The sequence below is a fragment of the Hylobates moloch genome, unplaced genomic scaffold (genome assembly GCF_009828535.3).
Source record: "Hylobates moloch isolate HMO894 unplaced genomic scaffold, HMol_V3 SCAFFOLD_15, whole genome shotgun sequence".
In the NCBI taxonomy this organism is placed as follows: Eukaryota; Metazoa; Chordata; class Mammalia; order Primates; family Hylobatidae; genus Hylobates; species Hylobates moloch.
Window position 1 is genome coordinate 10,149,009 of NW_026652290.1, and position 11,729 is coordinate 10,160,737.

Consider the following 11,729-nt stretch of genomic DNA (forward strand, 5'->3'; position numbering starts at 1 on the left):
ACTTTGGGAACCTCTATTGGAATCTCCTGCCCCCTCTCGTTGCTTCTTAATGAATTTCTCGTTATTTCCTCCGTGACCTTTAGTTGTTTACTTACCAAAGCCCCTGAGAATGTAAGCCCAGGCTAAGTGCTGGGGATGCCACAGCAAACCAGATAGGCACAAGCTGGCCTTCTCAGCTTAGGGCTTCTGGTATTTGGGGAGGGGAAGGGGAATAGTAGAAAGGCTGGCAGACTAAACAAGCAATCATAATGAAGCATAAAGAGCATTACAATAAACTGTGGCAAGAATAATATCGGAATTTGTTAACGTGACTCAGGAGGCCACCAAAGAGAGGGAAAAGTGTGACACCCCCACCTTTATGGTTCGGCTGCAGATGGCACTCCCTGGGTCCTAGTATATACATGTGGGAGCCCATACAGCCTTCCAGAGAAAGGCGAAGATGAGAGACAGACTGGGTTCTACTCATGGGATACAAGGAGGGATGAAACAGTGTATAGACGGGCTCTATACCATCCATGGCGTGGGGAGTTAAGGACAAAAGTCTGGAATGGTTTATGTTTCAATGTCAGCGGGAGATGCCAAACTTTCCCAATATCTGTGACATCACCCAGAGTAACAACCAGTAAAAGCCAGAAAGTAAAAATGAGGGTGGGATTGTACACAGCCTAGCAGAAAAGGGGGTGTAGAGAGGTCTGCAAACCATGCTGCAGACAGCATCTAGGCTGGTGCAAAGGACAGACAGTGAGTGAAAGTTGTATAGTGAGAAATAAGGGTGCACGGGGAGCCAGCTTCAGGAGGACAAAAAGACCCAAGCAGCAGACATGATGTGGCCCTAGACACGTCCACACTCAGTTTCCCCACTGCCTTCCATATGGTCAGATCTTCCCTTACAACTTGGTACTCTATCTCCTCCTATAGGCAGATTCACTTCTTTTTATTTTGAATTTCTTTTAAAGTTTCATTTCATCCGGCTGCTTTCTTTTCTTGGACTGCCAGCTATTAAAATTGTCTTCTTTTTTCCCTCTGCTTCTAGGAAAGTCAGAGCTAAAGTCAATGCCTAGTTAAAATAACCAGATTTTCCTAGGCATTGAGTCAATTTGTTTCCTGTTCCTTCCTGTTTTAATTTTTTTTTTCTATTTTAACAGCTGCACTACAATTTATTTCTATTCTTGAATGCTGTCTTAACTTTTTTGGACGTTATGCAGATAGAAATTATGATGAAATGAAACACATGTGTCCATTTTCTCCCACCCACCAATCCTTTACCCCTCCCTGACTGCAGTCACATTGCCATGGAATCACCTCTTCTTATGGTCTTTCCCCAATCTCCATAATAATCTTTTGTTACTATTCACTACAGGCACAAACACACCTGCCAGACCTCCCCATTCTCTTCATTTTTCTCCTTGATTTCCACCTACTGGCCTTGCTTGTGGCTCCCACCTCTGTCCTGACCCCTAACATTTAGTGTTCATTGTTCTTCCCTAATTCTGATGCATCCCCTGTCTTCCAGATGTTGGCTAACATAACACCCATTCCCCTAGAGAAGAATTAGTGTCAACTTTCTTTCCACAACAGATTCCCCTAGGGAAGTTGAGCATTCAGTTATGGGCGACGAAAGTGGGACTTAGTTCAGAGATTCTTACACTCTGTCCCCAAATCCTGAGCAATGAAATAAACTTAACCAAGGTCTTCTTTTGTGCATTTCTGTCCTGCTGCTTGGTAAATGTGTGCTCACTCATTCATAATGAAGGCTTATCAGCCCAGCATTGCTCATCCTGCTGTTTGACAGTTGTGCCTACTAAACCCTTTGAATCTTAAATTAGCATCACAGCAATGTTATGATTCATTGCTCTCACTCTTTCTCGAGGTTGTGGTTGTTTCTTTTAAACAGCTCTTCCATTAAGGTGAAAGAGCCAACACAGAACACACACATATATCTTCCCCAGTCCCCGGCTCTGTGGGTGGTCCTGTGATTTAGTTCCAAATATAGCCTCTGAGAAAGGGAAAGCATGCTTGTTTGTCTGCTCTTAAAACTTAATTTTCAGTGGAAGTCAGTACTGGTAAAAGATAGTTTAAAATTTTTGAGGGGAGTACAGCTGTTTGTGTTCCACACTATCTGAGTTCTACAGATTTGGCTCTGTGTCGCCACCCAAATCTCACCTTGAATTGTAATCCTCATAATCCCCGCATGTCAAGGGAGGGACCTGTGGAAGGTGATTGTGTTATGGGGGCTGTTTCCTCCATGCTGTTCTTGTAACAGTGAGTGAGTTATCACAAGATCTGATGGTTTTATATGGGTTTGACTGTTCCTCCTTCTCTCTTTCTCTCTTTCCCTCTCTCAATCTCTCTCTCCTCTCTCTCTCTCTCTATCAAAGGGTTAGAAGATGCTTGCTACCCCTTCGCATTTCATTATGATTGTAAGTTACCTGAGGCTTCCCCAGCCATACAGAACTGTGAGTCAATTAAACCTCTTTCCTTTATAAATCACCCAGTCTTTATAGCAGTGTGAAAATGGGCTAATACACATAGTCTTAAAGATGAACTTTAGCTTTGCCCAATTTGGCTAATACAGAGGATGAATATCATTCATTCATTCAACAAATGTTGGGCAGGCTGTGACATGCTTTGGCTGCATCCCCACCCAAATCTCATCTTGAATTCCCACCCAGTGGGAGCTAATTGAATCATGGGGGTGAGTCTTTCTCATGCTGTTCTGGTGATAGTAAGTCTCAAGAGACGTGATAGATTTAAAACAGGGAGTTTCCCTGCACAAGCTCTCTCTTTGCCTGCTGCCATTCATGTAAGATGTGACTTGCTCCTCCTTGCCTTCCACCATGATTGTGAGACCTCCCCAGCCACGTGGAACTGTAAGTCCTTTAAACCCCTTTTCGTGTATAAATTACCCAGTCTCGGGTATGTCTTTATCAGCAGCATGAATACAGACTAATATAGGCTCTGTTTTAGGAGCTGGGGATACAGCAGTGAACTTTTGGTGGAGCTTGTATTCCAGTGAAGAGAAGACAGACATCAAAGCATACATAAGTGATGTAATATTGGATTATGTTAAGTGTTATGAATAAAAATAATTTGGGGTAAAATGACCAGGAAAGGCCCCTTTGATGAGGTGTTATTTGGGCAGAGGCCTAAATGAAATGAGAGATCCTTTCCACTTCCCTTGACCATGGCAGACATCAGTAATCAACCAGAGCCATCATTTCTTTTTCATGGAGCCGTACAATCCTCCACTCAGTACTCCAGGCCATCACAGCCATTTGGTTGGTTTTGACATGCATGACTGGGCCTATTTTCCATTCTATTCCAAAAAATGCATTTCTTTTCTAAAATAAGGAGGAAAATTTAAAATAGAGAATGGATCTAGAGACAAGATTTTACCCATCATTATTTAAGAGCTTAATGATGTAGGATTGTCTCCTGTATGAGTCTGTTTTCACACTGCTGATAAAGACATACCCAAGACTGCATAATTTATTAAGAAAAAGGTTTCATGGACTCACACTTCCATGTGGCTGGGGAGGCCTCGTAATCATGGTGAAAGGCGAAAGGCACTTCTTACATGGTGGCAGCAAGAGAGAATGAGAGCCAAGTGAAAGGAGAAAGCCCTTATAAAATTATCAGATCTCGTGATACTTATTCACTACCATGAGAACAGTATGCGGGGGAAACTGCCCCCATGATTCGATTATCTCCCACCAGGTCCCTCCCACAACATGTGGGAATTATGGGAGCTAGAATTCCAGATGAGATTTGGGTGGGGAGACAGCCAAACCATATCATCTCCTCTTCACTTGTCAAAAAGAAGATGTTTTTGTCCTTTTGTGATGATTACTTTGTGTGTCTGAGTATATAACTCACCTCTTTAGTGGTTTATGGCCCTCTCACAGTCATGGGGCTGTGCAGCTACCTAGCTTTATTAGTCCTAACTACCAGCTTTAAATTGTGGATGCTGTCATGCCATAGGCATATTCTTAGATTTCAACCTGAAGCGTGCTGTAAGTAGCATGTTTTCCTTAACAAAATCCATTTTCATAAATAAAAACACTCTACACATACATCTCCCAATTTTCTTTTTATCCTTTCATTTATTGAGTACCTGTTGGGTGTCAGACACAGAGTATTAAAGATGACTAAGACATAGTGTCTTAGTCTTGTATAAATGCTAATGGAGAATAAAATAAAATATTATATACAGGGGAAATTCTTATCCTCTTATAATTATTTTTAAGATGCATGACTCTACAAATCACAACCTCAGTGATCACCAATGACCTACAGTTGCCAATCCAGTGGCAATCTTTATTCTACTTGATTTCTACTTAGCCCTGAGGACCATTTCCTGCTTTACTCCAGTTGCCTTTCTCAGTTCCTGTTGTTATGTATATTATCTTGCTCTTCATTCTCTGCATTCTTTCTCTTGTGGATCTTAGTCACTCTCAGATATTTAATACTACTTTCATGCAGTTGAGTCTCAAATATGTATTCCTGCTTACAAGTTCTCTTCTGAGTTATAGTCCACTGGAATATTATTCTGGGACCTGAAATTCTATATGTTCAAGTCAAACAAACATATGATCACTATATTTACTAGCGTCCTTCTGATTGCAAATGATGGAAATGCAACTTAAACCGGCTTATATGGGAAAAAAGAGGAATAAATTTTCCTGTGCAGCCAAAAGACTCCTGAGCTACATCCAGGAACTCAATTGTATTATCAGAAATTAAGTCTACTCTCCTCACCTCTTCTCTCACTCCCTCCCACCATCCTCTCTCTTTCTCTCTCACGTGTGTGTGTGTGTGTGTGTGTGTGTGTGTGTGTGTGTGTGCGCTCACTGACTTTCTAGGTCAGGGTCTCCATGTTATAGCTCCCATAAGCACCAGGCTTTCCTTCACTGGCTTAGTAAAACTACAGAAAGGGAGAACTTGTCTTCCCCAATAGTTTCATCAAAAATTCTACAGTTGAATTTCACTGGGCGAACCCAGGACACTGGCCATCCTGTAACCAATAGCATGACTCAAATGTGGAAATGTGCTATATTAAAGTATAAGATTTGGGGAGTTATCGATAAGCTTCAATCACATAAACTCAGAGCAGGAAGGCTTAGTTATCTATAGAAAAAAAATCAGTGAAAGGGAAAAGTATGCTAAGTAGGCAAAAGCAACAGATGTCAGCTATAACCCACTGTCCCCCAAAAAACCCCATCAACTCAATTATTTCTATTAAACAAGACAATGCATGTAAAACATTATGTAAATGTAACAGTATTCCTCATATGTTATTAATTCTACTGGTATAATTTTTTTTTCACTCTTATTGCCCTGGCTGGAGTGCAATGGTGCGATCTCAGCTCACTGCAACCTCTGCTCCCAGGTTCAAGCGTTTCTCCTGCCTCAGCCTCCTGAGTGGCTGGGATTACAGGTGCCTGCCACCACGCCCAGCTAATTTTTTGTATTTTTAGTAGAGACAGGGTTTCACCATGTTGGCCAGGCTGGTCTTGAACTCCTGACCTCAGGTGACCCACCTACCTTGGCCTCCCAAAGTTCTGGGATTACAGGCATGAGCCACCATGCCTGGCCTCTACTGGTATGATTTTAATAATATTGAAAGTTTAAATAATGCAGGCTTGAACTCTTGGAGCCATCTTTGGCTGCACCCTCCTCTCTCATCAACATTTAATCAGTTGTCAGAGCTTCTTGATTCTGCAACCAAACTATTTCAGTATTGGTAAATCCCTTATGACCAGACTCTACCCTCTCCAATCCAGATGAACTGTTTTTGAAGCACAGTGCTGATCATATTTTGGCTCATAAACCTTCCATACTCTCCATTGCCTAAGGACAAATAGCCAATCACATCAGCCAGTTAGTTCTCAAAGTCCAGGAACTAGATCCAACTTAGCTTGCCAGATGTAATCTCCACCATTCCCCTTAACATGCCCTCTGCCTGTAGCCAACAGGAACTACTCACTGTCTGTAAATTACTCCATTTCTGAAACTTTCTCTGGCTGTTTCCTAGAGATGAAATGCATCAGTCCCCACTTTTCTGTCAGCGTTCTTATCACATTTTGGGCCCACCTTTAGGATCCCTGTGGATATTTCAGAAAGGTATAGTGACATAGTAATTTAAGATGATTTCAAATGGACCAAAATCCTGGATCAGACAGACATTTTCTGTTAATCTAGGATGGTAGATTCTGGTCTTGGAAGATTCTTATATATATATGAGAATATGTTATTTACCCACAAAGGGCTTTGGTAAACAATAAATAATCTAGTGTGCTGGTAACTCGACTGTATTGATAAGGCCGCCTTTCCAAGAAAAGAAGGCAAATACGGTGAGTACCTGCTGTTTGCCATCTGCTGTTTGCCAACTGACACAGGAAGTATAAGTGTTCAGCTTTGAGGAAAGATGGCTAATGGATACATGTTTACTTTTAAGGTGTATTTATTTGGCTTTCTTTGTGTGCTGAGTCTTCATTCTCACTAAAACTGAATACTTCAGGGAAATGGAGGCAGCTCCATGGCTGTGTTCTCCAGCTGCCAGTTTTGTCTTTATTCTCGGAAGTCCTAACACTTCGTATCTTTCAGTCTCATTCGTACCACATTATGCTTTGCTAAATAGCCATTATGCACTTTTTTATCTTCTCTGGCTGACTGAGGCAGGGGACATAATCCTTTTGATGTTCTGAACATAGTAATTATTCAGTAAACACTTCTTGAAGTGCCAGTAGAAACTCCAGAATCTACGTCAAGGGATCTTGGTGGATTAAAAAAAAAAAAAAAGTGTGCTTTACAAACATTCTACCCTTTCACAAATTTTTTTCATATTAAATAATAGAAATTTTCAGACATAACCAAGAGTTAATTGTATTTATTTGTTCATTTTTCACCAAAAGAAGGCATTTTATTCTCTTTTGGCAACTTCAATTAGCTTTGCAGAAAAGAACTCAAAATAATACAATTAGTATTACCACCTTGTACAGCAATGGCAACAACACCAAAATTTCCTCTGCATTTCAAAAAAAGCTTTTGGATGTGAAAACTTAACATTCCTTCATTCATGTAGCACATGTTTACTGAGCACATGCTAAGATATGGCATTGTGCTAGGAATATCGAGACAAAATTTATTGACCTCATAAAACTTAGAATCTAGTTGTGACAACAGACTAATAAGAAATTACCTGACTAAATATCCTTTAAGTACTGGGTGCATTAACAGCAGTGAAATTCAATTAATAAACTGCCTGCCTCTTTCATTTGCAGGCTATCAAGATTGATTCAGGTTGATTCCCAGGGTTCTGTTTTATTTCCACCCAGGAAACACCAGCATTCTTGAATCCTTTCAGCGTTAGGCAAAGGAGCAGATGTGGGCATTCTGCGTGTCAAGGAGGACTTTAGCAACATCTGCTGCCTTGCTGGTCCCTAAAGAAATCTTGTCTGTGGTCCCCATCACCTAAAGGGAGCTGGTGATTGTGGTTGAAGACATCCTGGGTAAAGGAACATTGTGGATCATTGCACATACATGTAAGTTTGTTCAGAAAGTTCAGAAACTACTCAGGGATTTGGAGAGAACTTCCAAAGCTAGCTTTAGATTTTCACATTTTTATGTTCATATTGTTCACAAATAATTTTTAACTGTGAGCCCTGTACCATTGTGGACTCAAATTTCTGAGAAAGCCTCAGGAATTCTATGTACTGGTGTCTCTTTTAAGGCTAGGAACACAAGCAGAAACTCACTCCAAATTTGAATTTTAATATGTGCTCTGCACTCAATTTAAATGCTTTAAGGAGGCACTTCCTGAAGTTTATAGCTCCTCAGTTCCAAGGGGTGGTCACTGGTGAACATAATTTGAGAAATGTCTTAAGAGATACTGGTTTGTTTAATGAACCGTTTCTGGAAAAAGGACATAATTTTGAACTCTAAATGTTGTATCTGCCATAAATAACTGGTTGCCAAGAATGCCACTGTGTGTAAATTACAGAAATTATAATAAGCAGATGGATTCTTGGTTCGGGGGAGGAAAATTCATCTGAATTTGAGAGGTAAGTGGAGCTAAGGATTCTAATTGGACAGAAAGTCACATGGTTTATATGGCTGACATAAAAACACACCCTGATAATTTTTAGGGCTCTCTTCTTTCTGCTCTTCTGCCAATGTGGATATCATTTAGTTTCAGCTAGACACCTGGGCAGAGGCCACACAGAACCTGAGGCTAGCTAATGCAACCATATCTGATCTCCCACATCTTGCAATCATCTTCGTCCCCTTGACTTTTAGCCATATTCTACTTTGCAGTTCTTCTCTTTACAACTGACCTTACAACTGAGCTCTTCCTTTCCAAAGTGCTCTCTAAAACTAGAATTCTATGATTGTCTGCATGTTCTACACTCTGAACTTCCTCTTACAACTGTACCTCTCCTCTTACCCAGCTGGCCTATGGGAATTCATTATACATCGTGAGACTCTATGGTGAACCCTGTGATTCTTCTACAACCCTGGAAGTGTAGGGCTGAAAAAGTTGTTTGTTATCTATTGCTGCTGCAACAAATTACCATAAATTTAGTGGCCCAAACAACATCAATGTGTTATCTTACAGTTCTAGAGGCCGGGGTTTGAAATGAATCTTATGGGGCTTAAAGAAAGATGTCCTCAGGGCTGTGTTACGTCTGGAAACACTATGGGAGAATCCTATTTCTTGCCTTTTTCAGAGGCTGCTTGTATTCCTTGGCTCATGGCTGCATTACTCCAACCTCCACCTCTGCCGTCACACCTCCTTCTTTGACTGTGACCCTGACCCTCCCTCCGCACTCTTATAAGGACTCTCGTGATTATATCGGGCCTAACCAGATAACTCAGGATCATCTTCACATCTCAAGATACTTAACTCAATTATATTTGTAAAGTCCTTTTTCCCATATAAGGTAACACATTCACAAGCTCCAGAGGTTAGGATGTGGACAGATGTGGGGGGCTTATTCAGCCAACTCTACCACAGTTGGGGAGGAGGAGATTAGGTTCTGCGTTGGTCTTTTTCCCTATTGATATCTCCAGATCATTTCCCTACAATAGGCGTCAGCGAACTTTTTCCATAAAGGGTCATATGGTAAATAATTTTAGGCTTTGCGGTCCAAGAGACAAATTCTAGGGTATAATATAGGTGCTTACATAACTATTTAAAATGGAACTATTTAAAAATAGAAAAACCATTCTTGGCTTGCAAGTGGTACACAAGTATGTGGTGGTGGGATTTGGCCCATGGCTACTGTTTGCCAAGTTCTGCTCTGCAATCTTTTGTAAACTACTTCCTTAGAAGCTCATGACATTCAGTTAAATCTCTTATGTTTTATCTTGCCTTTGTCACTTATGTATATCCTGGTCCCCCTTCAATACACATTAAGGATGAATTACCTACTGGAAGATGTATCCAAGAAGGTAGAAACAGTCTCTTGAATTCCAGATATGCAAAAGTCTAACCCTACAGAGTAACAGTAATATCATAAAGAGAAAATGTATTTTTGTTTATGTATCACCTTTCTATAAAAAATTCCTGATTCAGAAATACACTTTTCTCATTTGAGAAATTCACTTGGAAATACCCAGATATTGCCGTAAATGGCCACAGTTTTTCTATTCCAAAGTTTCTGCCAGATTTAGTGTTGTAACAGAGTATAAGGCATCAGAAACTTTCCACAAAAAGACTAGAGACTGACTAAAAACAAATTTTCAGGGCTATAGATGAAAATTTTTAGTTAATCATCTCGTCTTTTTTGATGATGTGGAGCTAGTTGCTTGATTCTGGTTCTGAATGGAGTCCCTAATATGGGCCCTGGCCTCAGGCCCAGGTAAACCTCTCTTCTGAGAGCCTCAGAGGTTCCTTGTGTTCTTCAAATGACAGCTGGAAGTGAAGGTTATTTTTATTTTCACTGTCACCACCAGTAGGCTCATCTCTACCTACCACTGAAAGAAAGAAAACGAAAAGGTAATAAATGGCCAGGAAAAGAGACTTTACTTTTTTTCTTCTTTTATTTTACTTTTTAAATTAAATTAAATTTTTTTTCTTTTTGAGACAGCATCTTGCTCTGTTGCATACGCTGGAGTACAGTGGTGTAATCATAACTTACTGCAGCCTCAAACTCCTGGGCTCAAGTAATCCTCCCACCTCAGCCTCCTGAGTCGCTAGGACTACAAGCATGAGTCACAACACCTGGCTAATTTTATGCCTTTTTTTGTAGAGACAGGGTCTTGCTATGTTTCCCAGGCTCATCTCCTGGCCGCAAGTGAGTCTCCCTAAGTGCTGAGTAACAAGCATGAGCCACCTTAGCCAAGACATTTTGTATATTAGTCCCTATCTCAGTAACTAAATGATGGTTTTTCCTATAGACAGGAGATAAATTGTGTCTGAGGGTCAAGTGTCTAGACCATATGAGTGAGACTGAGATGGTCTTGAAAGCAGAAATAATGGAATATATGATGTGACTATTTTGCAGACACAAGAGGCATACTTCCCATGTTTAAGTTTTAGAAGTTTATCTTTATTTGTTCAACCCTTGAGGGACTGAGAACCTGTATTTTGTGAAGTTAAGAACAGCCACTGCAGTTCAGGAACAAACGCCCATGCCTTCAAAACCTGTAAGAATTTTGTAACATTCTGAGTGCTAAATCGAACTTGAAAAAATGCACTGCAAGCTCTATCACACAGCCACATCTAAGTTAATGTAGGAGAGATGGGAGAGACTCTAAAATGGAAAGAGACAAGGAAATGATTAATGGTAGAGGAAAGAATAAATGAAATCAGATAAAAGAGACCTTCACACACTTAAGAAAATTATCTTCATCACAAACAATCAATGCCTTAGGGATCTGTGAAACAGCATGCTTCAACGGGCTGTATTTCAAATTCTCTGAGACTTTATGCATTACTTTGTTAACTCAAAAAACATTTGAGGAGACACTACTATGAAACAGGTCCTGCATGCACACTGAGAAATCAGAGGTGAGTAAGATACAGTATAGCTGTCAGGGGCTCAGAGATTAGGGGACAAAGACAGGTACAGAAAAATCACATACAGTGTGAGTGTGCAAGGAGCAGTGGGGACACAAAGGAAGAATTTATCTGGAAAAAAAGAGAAGGATATTCTTATTCCAGGGTGAAAAAGAAATTCATATCTTTAAAATTTACAAAAAAGCCATGAATTTTCAAATTTGCTGTTGACATGGGAAGACTATCACTTTGAAGATTGATACTTTTGGTGCTATTTTTAATGTTAAATTTAATATTTATGATGAGGAATGTATCCTGATATATACTGATTTGGGCTGTGATATGGTATGGTTCTGTGTCCCCACTCAAATCTCATCTTGAATTGTAATCCCTACCTGTCAAGGGAGGGACCTGTAATCCCCATGTGTTGAGGGAGAGAAGTGATTAGATTATGGGGGCACTTCCCCACATGCTGTTCTCAAGATAGTGAGCCAATTCTCATGAGATCTGATGGCTTTATAAATGGTAGTTTTTCCTGTGCTGACACATGCTGTCTCTCATCTGCCACCGTCTAAGACGTGCCTGCTTCCCCTTCTGCCATGATTGTAAGTTTCCTGGGACCTTCCCAGCCATACAGAACTATGAGACAATTAAGCCTGTTTCCTTCATAAATTACCCAGTCTTGGGTATCTCTTTATAGCAGTGTGAAAGTGGACTAATACAGTAA